This window comes from Ahaetulla prasina, chromosome 6, assembly GCF_028640845.1.
Source record: "Ahaetulla prasina isolate Xishuangbanna chromosome 6, ASM2864084v1, whole genome shotgun sequence".
NCBI lineage: Eukaryota > Metazoa > Chordata > Lepidosauria > Squamata > Colubridae > Ahaetulla > Ahaetulla prasina.
This window is the reverse complement of record NC_080544.1, coordinates 22,037,253-22,050,725: the sequence shown is the minus strand read 5'-3', so window position 1 is coordinate 22,050,725 and position 13,473 is coordinate 22,037,253. Positions and strand designations below refer to the sequence as shown.

General features: G+C 39.0%; 1 protein-coding gene across 1 annotated transcript in view; it reads right to left on the bottom strand.

Annotated features, from left to right (window-relative positions):
* Positions 1-13,473, bottom strand: part of LOC131200793 (prosaposin-like) — a 63,973-nt gene that overhangs the window by 39,236 nt on the left and 11,264 nt on the right. The window lies entirely within an intron of this gene.

Genomic DNA, 13,473 nt, shown 5'->3' with positions numbered 1-13,473 from the left:
GCTACCAGTTCTCCGAACCACCCGCCGCCATCGCTACCGAATTGGGCGATCCAGTCCGAACCGGGAGCATTTCACCCCTGCGTGAATCCTTCCTCTTCAATTTTGGTCAACCTTAGGCAGCAAACATACCTTATACTCCTGCCTCCTATTTTCCCCACAACAGAAATAACCCTTTGAGATGAGTTGGGCTGAGAGAAAATGAGTGGCCCAAAGTCATCCAGCCAGCTTTCACTGCTAAGGAGGGACTAGAAACTCACAATCTCCTGGTTTCCTGGCCACCACCTAAACCACTACATCAAACTGGCTTTTTTGCTCTTTTAATTCAGGTGCAAAAAGAAAAAAAGCCGCATCAGTATAAGTGGCACTTCATGAGCAGAAATGGCGTTATCCATGCGTATATCTTCTTTGCATTATTAACTGCAGAAATGGGAAATACAGATATTGGAACAGATCTGCAAGATGGTCCTTTTGCAGCTGCCTGCTACAGATTAAAATGAAGTCGATGTGGCCAATCAATGAGCAAAATTAACTGTCTGACACAACACTCTTTAGTCTAAGAAACAGACGTATGATATAAATACTTAACACAAAATGACTTCCAATCATGAGATGAATTACAGCTACTGGATTTGAATTGTAAAATTCCAAATCACCACTAGGTGGCAGCAAATTGCTAGTTTTCTGTATCACTCTTCTGCCATCTAGTGCTCATCTATGTTTTTCGAGCTCAAAAGCCCATAATGAAGGTTTCCTTAGTTTCTCCTACTATCCTCATTGCAGCCACTCTCCCAAAGTTTCAATAAATGGCCCACACTTTCAGAATAGATATAGAAGCAAAAAGGGACTGTAAAAGTTATGGTGAGCGATTGATTGATTGATTGATTCATTCATTCATTCATTGCTGTCATCATCATTCCCTGTCATAGTTGGATACAACTCTGTGGTGTTTAAGTAAGTTCTTGCAATGTATTAACACATTATGTCCTATGAAGGAGCTTCTCTCTAGATTCAATGTTTCACAATTTCCACTAATAATGATAGAGCATAACCACAAGAAGTGGAAAGACCAAAAGAGATAGTCTGTAGGTGTGCATTTATATTGGAATCACATGTACCAATGTGTGTGGTTTTCTACAGTGTGGGAATGAACTGAATCATCATGTTTATTTCCAAAATTCTGCAGGTTTTATATGCTACTCGAGTTAGATATTTCTATAATAAAATACAATGTATTTTAAAGCGCTCCATGGCTTAGGACCGGGATATCTTCGGGACCGCCTTCTGTTACCACATGCCTCCCATCGCCCGGTGCGCTCCCATAGAGAGGGTCTCCTCTGGGTGCTGTCAGCCAAACAGTGTCGGCTGGCGACCCCCAGGGGGAGAGCCTTCTCTGTGGGGGCACCTACCCTCTGGAATGAGCTTCGACAGGACTTCGACAACTTCCTGACCTCCGGACCTTTCGCCGCGAGCTGAAGACGTATTTATTCTTCTGAGCAGGACTGGCATTAAAAGGGGTTTTTAAACATGGATTTTAATGGGGTTTTATTTTATAATATGTATTTTATAATTTAATTTTATTGGCCATATTGAATAAGTTTTTTAATAGTGATTTTATTGTATTGTATTGTATTGTATTTTATCTGGCTGTTAACCGCCCTGAGTCCTTCGGGAGAAGGGCGGTATAAAAATTAAATTATTATTATTATTATTATTATTATTATTATTATTATTATTATTATTATTATTATTATTATTATTATTATTATGCGATTGCTATCTTTTCAGCTCAAATACTGTGAGACGCTGATGCAAATACTATATTTAAAACCTGCAAAAGCTAAGATGTGAGGTTTTTTTTCCCCCCCGGTTACTTGGAATATAAGCCAGAATAAGAACAGTTACAACAGCTGTTACTAGTATCTTGACAACTGAACCCTTTCCTGGGAAAGTAAGTGAATTTTCTGTTCTGGTGTACTGTCTCCCAAACAGCATCCTTCCTGAAGTTTGTTCCTGTACCCATCTAGGGAAGGGGAGGCGAGCAGAGATGGTATTCAGCCAGTTCAGATCGGTTTGGGCAAACCACTAGCGGCAACTGCTGGTTGGCCCGCCCACCCACATCCTCCAGCGTAATGCCTTCCTATTGAGCCACGTTTTCGAGACTGGCCACATCCGTAGAAGGCATGCGTGTGAGGAAAGAGCTTGCACGGAAGGCCGGGCACATGCACGGAAGCAAGTGTGTGCGTGCGCAGTGAACCGGTGGTAAGAATATTGGAAACTCACTTCTGGAGGGGAGGGGGGGAGAGAAGGAAAGGGAAAGGAGGGAAGGGAAGGAATGGAAAGGGGAAAGGGGGAGAGAGGGGGGAGTTGGAAACGGGGAAACGGGGAGGGACAATTTCAATGCTGACTGCCAGCTTCCCACAAAAAACTCAATGGGGAAGCCATCTGGAAGTTAGGTCATTTCCACTCGTGGTGATTCTGTTTCTTTATTTAGATAAGGAAATATCTTTGAAGCGATGACTCAATGGGTCCTGGGTGGCCTAGCAAATATTAAAAGGGGATGTTCCATGGAACAAATAACTAACGTTGATGATAAGTAACCTGCTGCGCAGCTTATAAAGATGTACTTCAACTGTATATCAACTTTGGGAAGATGCTGACACCAGAAGAGCACAAACAAGATTTTCCGGCTCGTAATTATATTTCAGTCTGTTATAGATTCATGCATACTGTACATTATGGCAGAACTTTCGCACAGTACGTCTTCTTTCCTCCGCTGGCAGTTCTCCAAATTAGAATACTGGCACTGTCATCCACATAACAAGAGGGCGGTGGAAGAAGTTTTAAGGAAATACATTAAAACAACATAAAACAAAGTTTCGTTATATTTAGCAAGTACAGAATGCTGGTTCTGATGGGGAAGGCAGTTAACAGATAGGACAGGCTGCCAACTTACTAAAAGATTCGGTTTCGGCCCATGTGTCTCATTTAATTCTCAAGGTAGGTCAAATGCAGAATTCTTTTTGTGATTTTGAAAGAACAGAAAGGTCCCAGTTGGGACGATAGCCATTCGTATCACATACGGTGAAATGAAAACCATTTCAAAGAAGTATATTATAAGGCAGGATTGTTTTGAAGAGCAGTTAATGGTCTTTGCAAGAGGCACTTGGGTAAATTGTGGCTTTTATGCCAGGCTAAAACAGCTCAACAGAAAACATCTATTACCTCAGAATCCTTATGTACACCCAAGACAAATATTAACGTCATTAAAGAAATTTCAGCAGTACCTTCCATGTTGTGAATAGAGAACCCCCTTGTACATTAAGAACTAGTTTAACATTGAATGGGCATGGTTAAGGGTACTTGAAAAAAAATTTGAACTTCTCTGAGCACGTACAGTATAAACTTTTTGGGAACTTAAACATAAAATATGAACCTTTCAATCATTCTATGAGGACACACACACACTCATACACTTTTTACAGGTTAAAGTAAGTGGAAAATATGTCCAAGTATGACAAAGGATTGGTTTGGCATAGCACAGCTTTCACACAACCAATTAATTAATATGTTATCAAGGCTTATAAAATAAATGGCTGAACTGTGTTTATCTGAACCCCATTTTGAAGTATATTATCTGGTGTCTGACAGAAGAGTAGATCTTCTCTAAGTGCTAACATAATTGTCCAACATCTGTGTATTAATTCACAATTTTCTTGAGATTTGCATCTAGTAAAATCATGCTTTCAGTGCCTGAAATATCCAATAATATTTCTGATACTTTTCAGAGAGCACTCTGTATAATCACTCTACATCAACAATGAACAAGGAATTAATTAACCCATCGGTCATTTTATTGCCTGTCCTCTGCATTAAACTATTATTCTTCTAAAGTCTCTATTATCTTAAAACTGGGGTAGAGCTAGAATAAGAAATACAAATTATTTTCTACCTCATTTTCCATTTGTTTCTTCATGTGAAAATCTTTTTTTTGTTGTTGTTGTTGATGAAATGCTTTTTCCTTGAAGATTTCCATACATAATACACTACTCTACTTATCTATACTTATGTGTAGGTGGTGTTTTCTCTGTCATAACACCCCAAATCTCTCTTTTTTTCTAAAGTCTCACCAATCTGAATGATTGAGACATAAGATGATTTACACCACAATCAAATTGCTTTTGTTATCTGTTTCCAGGGTGGTGTGGTTACGATCAGATTACAGTGCCCTGCTTACAAAATTAATAGAATGAAGAGGAATAATTTTAATGCATTTGTTATATGCAGGAATGTGATGCATTCTGGATTTTGATGGCTTAGTCATCTCCTAAGAAGGTTCCTAAGGAGATTCCTAAGGAGGAATCCATTTTGATGTGGTAGAATCACAGGCTACAGTTTTAGTGCTTAGACTAGAGCTGTGATGGCGAACCTATGGCACGCATGCCAGAAGTGGCACGCAAAGCCATCTCTCCAGGCACATGAGCCATCACCCATTGCTGTTCCGGGTTTTGGTGCACCAGCCAGCTGGTTTTCCAGTTTCTGGTGTGCATGTGGGCTCAAAGACCAGTTGGCTGATGCTCATGCATGTGCTGGAAACTGGAAGAGTAGCTGCCTGGTGCTGATGCACCCTGGGTGACTGCTTTTCTGGTTTTTGGTGCTCCTGCATGCGTGAAGACCAGCTTGCTGGTGCGCTGGAACCCAGAAGAGCAACGGGTGACAGATCGCATACCCGAAGAGATGGATCTGTGTATCAATTCCAGCAGCATTTCCAGTTTTCTGCACACGTGGGTGTGCTCATGCGGGTTCCCATTTCAGCACTCGGTGCCGAAAAAGTTTGCCAACGCTGGACTAGAGAAACCAATTCCTAGGATAATCCAAATGCATTTCTCAGTGGATAAGACGGTGAGCTTGTTGATCGAAAGGTTGGCAGTTCAACGGTTCAAATCCCAAGTGCTGCGTAACGGGGTGAGCTCCCATTACTTGTCCCAGCTTCTGCTAACCTAACAGTTTGAAAGCACGTAAAAAATGCAAGTAGGAAAATAGGGACCACCTTTGGTGGGAAAGTAACAGCATTCCGTGCGCCTTTGGCGTTTAATCATGCCAGTCACATGACCACGGAGACGTCTTTGGACAGCACTGGCTCTTTGGCTTTGAAACGGAGATGAGCACCGTCCCCTAGAGTCGGGAACAACTAGCACATACGTGCGAGGGGAACCTTTACCTTTACCAGGAATAAAATATATACAAATAGGGTCAATTTATCAAATCAGAAGCCTGATCAAAAAATTTGGGGGGGGGGGAAGAGTTAAAAAGACCACACACACCCCCACCCAAACAAGTTATTTGTTTCATCCATATAAAGGATCAAATAAAAACACAGATTCTCTCAACAGAATAAAGTTGGAAATGTGGAAGAGGAAGCAGCTGGAACTGGAGAAGACCTTCAGCAGCTTTTCCCCAGGAATTGGTATGTGGATTCCATTCACCTTGTTCCAGCAGTTCATTACTAGATGGGAAAAGCCCACACCCACTCCCGTTGGGCCACTGTATTCCTGAGATTACATTTCCCTCCATATTGTGTCTTATTGCATGACACACCCGTCATGTAAGAAAGAGGAAAAGGGCTCCTAAAATCAGGATGCACGGCTCAAACGATTAACGAGGGTATGCTGATTTTGAAGAACAAGCCTTTCCCGTCTTCGATGTCTGACGAAAACCTGTGCATACTAGGTCACAGTAATAAAAATTTACCCCAGTAGTTCACTATTGGTGACCTGCTTTCTTGCCTCATCTTTAATGAATCAGGTGAACAAACAGCTCATCAAGGCGTCGTATGTCTTGCTCCACAGGGAAATGAACATTTGGATTATCCATAATTTTCTAGGTTAGAACATCATCTACTTGGCCCACACCCTCCTTTCATCTCCCTGTTTTTTTAAAAAATAAAATAACCGAGTTGCATATTTCAAGCACATTTAGGCCTAATTAATTTCGATTCAGTAAAAAAAACATCAGGACGGAGATGAGTCAACAGAATACAGCTTAGACAATATTGTACTGGATAGAGGGAGAGGAATTTCTTTTTTTGCCCTTGCCAACTGCACATTTGAAGCATAGATTATAAGATGCAAGTAGGTGATGAATATGAGTAATAACAAGTCAAAGTTTTGAAATAATTCAAAATCATTTCTTTTACTGGAGAAGTTGTTTTAAAGTTGACGTTCTTTTGGAGAATAGCTAGCCAATAAATCTGCTTTATTCTTTAAAAACACTCGTCTGAAATTTTTCCAGTGGCTAATTTGAATGACTGTGGGTTTACTTTTATTGCTATAACTATGCTATTTAATAAAGATTTTATCTAGGACGTACTCCCCACCAGAGAATTGTTCGGGCACAGTACAAATTAGCTAGTAAAACACAAACATATGATCTTAGTCAAAAAGGCCAAGAGATGTCCAATCAAATTTCCTTAGGGATATATTATAGGTGCCCCAAGTTGCATGGCCAATACAAAACCTGAGGCTAAAAATATTGAGTCTCAAGTTGGTGGTGCAGAATACTGTTAAACATGATTAGAATCCTACTAAACCCCAGTGGTTTACTATCACTGTTATTACTGGACAAATATAAAGATACTTGGCAATTAACCTGCATGAAAAAGATGAATATCTGTAGATGCTCAATTGGATTTCTAAATGACATGGGTTGCGAGGATGCTGGGAACAGAGTGAAGGATAGCTGACGTGGGATTGCAGAAGGATTTATCTAAAGCTCCCAATTCTTGCTTCATGTTAATAGAAGGCCTTCCTGGAACCTCTGCTAAATACCTATATAATTTAACCTTCTTTAAACAGAAGTAGGCTTTCTCTATGGCAAGGTTCCCCAACCCCTGGGCTGCAGCCCATTACTGGGCCATGGCCTATTTAGAACGTGCCATTCAGATGAGCAGCAGGCCAGTTCCTCTCTTTCCCTCCCCAGCCGGGCCACCAGGCTGCAAAAGTTGGGGACTGCTGCTCTAGGGCGTACATGAATTCCTTTCCTTCTGCAGTAGCAGAGGGCAAGTACCACAAATTATGCGTATGGAGATTCTCAATCATCCAGGCCATGGTTGTCCCAAAGGTGTTTTCCAAAAGGCAAAAGAAAGAAAGAAAGAAAGAAAGAAAGAAAGAAGAAAGAAAGAAAGAAAGAAAGAAAGAAAGAAAGAAAGAAAGAAAGAAAGAAAGAAAGAAAGAAAGAAAGAAAGAAAGAAAGAAGTTGTCTTTTGGGAAAACACCTTTGAGATTACCACAAAATATTTCCTTCTGAAACAACCTGCCCTTCTGGCAAAAAGGAGAAACAGGATCTATGACACACCTTCTTTTAGACCAGGAGTCTCCAACCTTGACAACTTTAAGACTTGTGGACTTCAACTTCTTTGCTGGCTGAGGGATTCTGGGAGTTGAAGTCCACAAGTCTTAAAGTTGCCAAGATTGGAGTCTCCTGGTCTAGATTGCTATTTTTATGAACAAGCCAGAGAATGGCTCCATTCTTTATTGAAGGTAAGCTCACTTAATGTTACAGCTCAGGGGGTGAGATTTTGCTCGGGGGTATTATGCAAAAAGATACGAACTCTATGGACTATAGATAGCAGTAGGTCTACAAAGATCCAAACAGGTCTATGGCACAGCTCATCATAACTTTCTTAACTTTTTAGATTAGATTTGGCTTTTATCGATTTTAGATTGATTTTATATGTCATATGCTACCTATGCTGGATCTGGTGTGTTATATTTTATGATATTTACATATTCTAATTGGTCAATGACTGAACTAAATAAATAAAGCCCTAGTAAAAACAGTTAAAATGACACAAAAAACCAATAAAAGCAGTATATTTAGAGTCACAATACCTACAATAAATAATATTTGTACAGCTATAATATCTTAGGCCCATGAACTGACTGCCGTGCCATCTGACTTTATTACAGTAACAAGGTTTATATCTACCATCAAACTTTTTTATTATTATTTATTATTATTATTTATTTGATTTTTATACCGCCCTTCTCCCGAAGGACTCAGGGCGGTGTACAGGCAACTTGATTCATTGCCGTTACTAACATCTGTTTCCATCAATCAATCCGCTTTATTAAATCGGTCAAGTTTTTAAAACTTTCTCAAATGATTTTTGAGGATGGAGTAGAAGGGAAGAACATTCCATAAATGAGAATCCAGGTTCTATGAAGTGTGAAATGCACACAAGTGGATTGGAGCAACACAAATTTGCAATCTCAACAATTGTGTTAAGCCAATCGATTGGCCCCGACAAACCTCCTGATGTTCTCTACTATGTTAGTTCCCCAACACCATTGCGCCTAGCTCTATGGCATTCATTCTGGTGGCCAGGATGATGGGATTATAGTCCCCCAAACTGACATGGCACAACCTTGGGAAACGCAGGAACACAAATGATCTCTATTTTAAAAAGTCAAAAATTCTGATAAAGGAAATTTCTGGACTTGAATTGCTTTAGCATTTCTTTCAATGATTGCTTCACTGTAAAATAATTTCTTAACAATGAATTGCTCACTCATTCATTGATTGTATAATTGAATCTATTGCTTTGGTTAACTGGTTAATGATTTTCACTTCAATAAACTAGCTTTTTCATCCCTTCAGTATATCTCTGCTGATGACTGGAGCTCAGTCACTCTTGCTTCCTAGATAGCTATGACATAAACCTGTAACTAATAAAGAATAAAGAAATCTATGGGAGCAATATAATAGGGTCTTATTATATGAATTCAAGGTACTATTATGTACCTTTTTATTTATATCTTATCTATTTGTGTGGCAAACAACATCCAACCATTTCCACAAAGCTGTTTTTTCAAAGGTGAAGACGTAGAGTCAGTACAATGGTGGGCTGCTGCTGGTTCGGACCGGTTCTAGCGAACCGGTAGTTCTGACCATCAGCTGGCCCCGCCCAGCCGCCCTATCTTGTCCTATATTTCCTTCTTTCTGGCTCAGCTGATTTCTGCGCCTCCACTATTCTACTTACTGGGACTGCCTTAGAAGGTAAGCAGCTGAGCTTCAAATGGCTGCATTTTGAACGCTGCATGCAAGCGCGTTACGCGCCCTAAAGGGACCAGTTGTTAAACCGGTTGCAGCCCACCACTGAGTCAATAGTGTCTTAATCTGAAACATGCAATCTTCACTGCTGTATGGGAACTTGACCATCTACCCACATGTTGTCCATCCACATCTGTAACCATTGAACCATCTAGGATAGTGATGGCTAACCTTTTTGCCGTTGTGTGCCAAAAGCGGGGGGAGCATGGAGGGGTTGCGCATGCACAAGCCCACACCCATAATTCAATGTGCCCCACCCACACATGCGTGTGCAACCCCCACGCCCGACCACTGCTTTTGGCATGTGATGGCACGGTGGGCCTGGTAGGTCCATTTTTCGCCCTCCCCAGGCTCCAGAGCCTTTCTAAGAACCTGGGGAGGGCGAAAACGGCTTTCCCCCCCACCACCCTGGAGGCCCTCCGGAGGCCAGAAACAGCCTGTTTCCTGACTTCCAGTGGGCCCGGAAGACCTGAAGATCAGCTGGCTGGTGCACACATGTGCACCGGAGGTGAGCTAGGGCAACACTCATGTGCCCACCAATATGGCTTCGCGTGCCACCTGTGGCACCCGTGCCATAGGTTCGCCATCATGGATCTATTGCCTCAACCTACATGAGATGCTCTGTTTCTTTTAATCAGACAAGGAAAACAAGGTGCATTTGCAGATACGAAGATGACGCCAAATACATAAAAAATCCCTTGCATTCCTCAGTTATTCAAGGAATCTTTCCAAACACTAGCACATGTTAATAACCACAGCACCTGTAACTTCTCAGGATAAACTGCCTTGAAAATATTTTAGTGACAAGAATTTCTCTTGCACAGCAAAAGTGTTCCTTATATGCATAACTCTTACAAGTATGCTTTCTGAAGCATATGCAGAGATATGATAACCCCTCCCAATTGTTCCTACACAATGTCTGCCTGCCAACTACCTGAATAACTTCCACTTGGGTCAGCATCTTTTGGATTTGTTTTGTTTCGTTTAAGTAGGCCAAACTCCTTAAAAGTCTTTCCTTATACAGGGAAGAGTTGCTGGACTTCTGTTACCATAATTCTCGGTCACTTGGCTTGGAATCAGGAGCTGGAATTCTGTATATCCAAAGGTCACAATATTGGGTAAAATTGTCCTCCACTTGTAACTAGGATTTTGATTAGAACAAGCAGACAAAGACGGTTTGCTATTGTTTTTTTGCTTTTAAACAATTGACTTGTATGTATTCAACTTTTTCGACTGACTCTGCATTTATTTTAACCCAGGGCTGGCACGATACACTGATCTAGCCACATAAGTTACATTCATTAAATATGATTACTCTGCTTAACTTCTATTCATGAAACTGCTGTTAAAATCTTAACTCATTAAACACACTCAAAGCAGCTCCTGTAATCTTCCAATATTAAAATATTTCAAGTCTTCGTGATCATGTCAAATTAATGGCTAACCTGCTAATTCAAACAATCAGGAAAAGTTTTAGCAGAGCAATTCAGCTAATTCAAGTATCTCTAGAGCAGAATAGCCAATAAACTGAAGAATAAATAAATATAATCAGTGATGGGATTCAGCCAGTTTGCACCACTTCGGGAGAACCAGTTGTTAACTTTCTGAGCAGTTTGGCCAACTGTTTGTTGGAAGAAATCATTAGGGCAGAGAACCGGTTGTTAAATTACTTGAATCCCACCACTGAATATAATCTATAGTAAATTTCCTGTATGCTAGCTCATGAATAATTATTTTTCTTAATGACTGAATTACCTGTTTGCTCCAATAGACAGGCATTTTTAAAATTATTATACCGATATGAAAGAAGCAAGATTTGTGAAAAATCAGGGGTGATGGAACAAAATATTACTCCCATTTTGATTACTATTGTTGTACTGAATTCAGTAGTAGGAATATCTCTCAGCAAATCTTTTTAGCTTCATATTTTAAACTGCAGACCTGAAATGTAAATTCACAGTTGGGCAATACTTAATATTTTATAATAAAGTAACACACCTTTGGGAGGCATATGATTCGTCCTAAAAAGTGTTTGTTCAACTGCAGATATCGTGTTCATTTTCTAATAGCTCCTCTATACCATAAAAAGCTATACATTTCCTAAGATTAATTTAGTAATATATTCATAGACCTTTAATCATTGGTAAACAAATACTGTAAAAGAATAACAACATGCAATGGATTGTTTTTTAAAAAAATCAAATCAAGGCAATTTACTGTCCTGCTGCAATTAAAAAGATGTGAAAAGACATATAGAATATGAACTAAGTACACAATATTAAATTAATGAAATTTCTCCATATTGAGGATTATACGTTACGCTTTCATTTTTTTTTGCAAAACTAATTAGAATTTTTGATAACTGAACTACCATATTATAAAATATGGAGCAAATAGATTTATTGAATGGATTTATGGGAAGTTAATGAAGATAATTACATTTTTTTTCTCCAAAGGAAAATATTTATAGAATGCATTACTTCACATTATATAACTGAAAGAAACAGGACCTTGCTATAACACGATGACATGGAACAAGGGATATGTACTAATAATGACTTTAATTAAACACCTGCATGCTTTCAGCAAAATCCAGTAAAAATTCAGGAAGGTTAAGAGCAATGAGATGAAACTTTTTGTGGTCAACAGTGCAGAGACCACAACCCCCAAAATAATCAGAGCCAGAAGTTTTCATCTAATTATTTGTGTGTGTCATTATTTACCCGGTCACATTTCACACTACAACTCAGGAAGAATTCTGGAGAGACTTGGAAAACAATATCTAACCCTGGAGACAACAGTTGGAGAAGACTAGCTTAGCAAGATGGTTGAACCATTTTGGTCTTCAGCTCTTCTGCTTAAAATTTTGGCCAGCTACCTCAAATTATTTACAAAGTGGCTGAATGTGTTCAGAAAGGGTCTGCCAATTGTAAATTATCATCCAGTAGAGTTCAATATGGCTCAACATTTATGCTTTTTAAAAAATAATAATCATAATCATTAAGTAAGAATAAGATCTAGGAAAATCACGCAAGTACTGGATGTCCTGTGCTTGCAGATTCCTGTACAAAAACACCAAAAAATGATATATTGAGATGATTATCTGTTTTCAGTAATTTACTTCAAATGCGTCCTATGCTATGAATGCAGGCTACATCCATAAATGACTCAGTGGGATTTTTCTAAAAGTAACAAAGGTGGAATCGTGATTTTCCTGTCAAGACTGAGATTTCAACACCAGCAGAAAAAATATTATTCCCTTAATTGAGAGAAAAATGGGGAAGGAAAGGAAGCTGACCATGACTATTATTTCAAATTATCTTATGCTATATTTCTTTTTTTTTTTTTGCAAAACTAATTAGAATTTTTGATAACTGAACTACCATATTATAAAATATGGAGCAAATAGATTTATTGAATGGATTTATGGGAAGTTAATGAAGATAATTACATTTTTTTTCTCCAAAGGAAAATATTTATAGAATGCATTACTTCACATTATATAACTGAAAGAAACAGGACCTTGCTATAACACGATGACATGGAACAAGGATATGTACTAATAATGACTTTAATTAAACACCTGCATGCTTTCAGCAAAATCCAGTAAAAATTCAGGAAGGTTAAGAGCAATGAGATGAAACTTTTTGTGGTCAACAGTGCAGAGACCACAACCCCCAAAATAATCAGAGCCAGAAGTTTTCATCTAATTATTTGTGTGTCATTATTTACCCGGTCACATTTCACACTACAACTCAGGAAGAATTCTGAGAGACTTGGAAAACAATATCTAACCCTGGAGACAACAGTTGGAGAAGACTAGCTTAGCAAGATGGTTGAACCATTTTGGTCTTCAGCTCTTCTGCTTAAAATTTTGGCCAGCTACCTCAAATTATTTACAAAGTGGCTGAATGTGTTCAGAAAGGGTCTGCCAATTGTAAATTATCATCCAGTAGAGTTCAATATGGCTCAACATTTATGCTTTTTAAAAAATAATAATCATAATCATTAAGTAAGAATAAGATCTAGGAAAATCACGCAAGTACTGGATGTCCTGTGCTTGCAGATTCCTGTACAAAAACACCAAAAAATGATATATTGAGATGATTATCTGTTTTCAGTAATTTACTTCAAATGCGTCCTATGCTATGAATGCAGGCTACATCCATAAATGACTCAGTGGGATTTTTCTAAAAGTAACAAAGGTGGAATCGTGATTTTCCTGTCAAGACTGAGATTTCAACACCAGCAGAAAAAATATTATTCCCTTAATTGAGAGAAAAATGGGGAAGGAAAGGAAGCTGACCATGACTATTATTTCAAATTATCTTATGCTATATTTTTTTTTTCTTTGTCCCCCCCTTT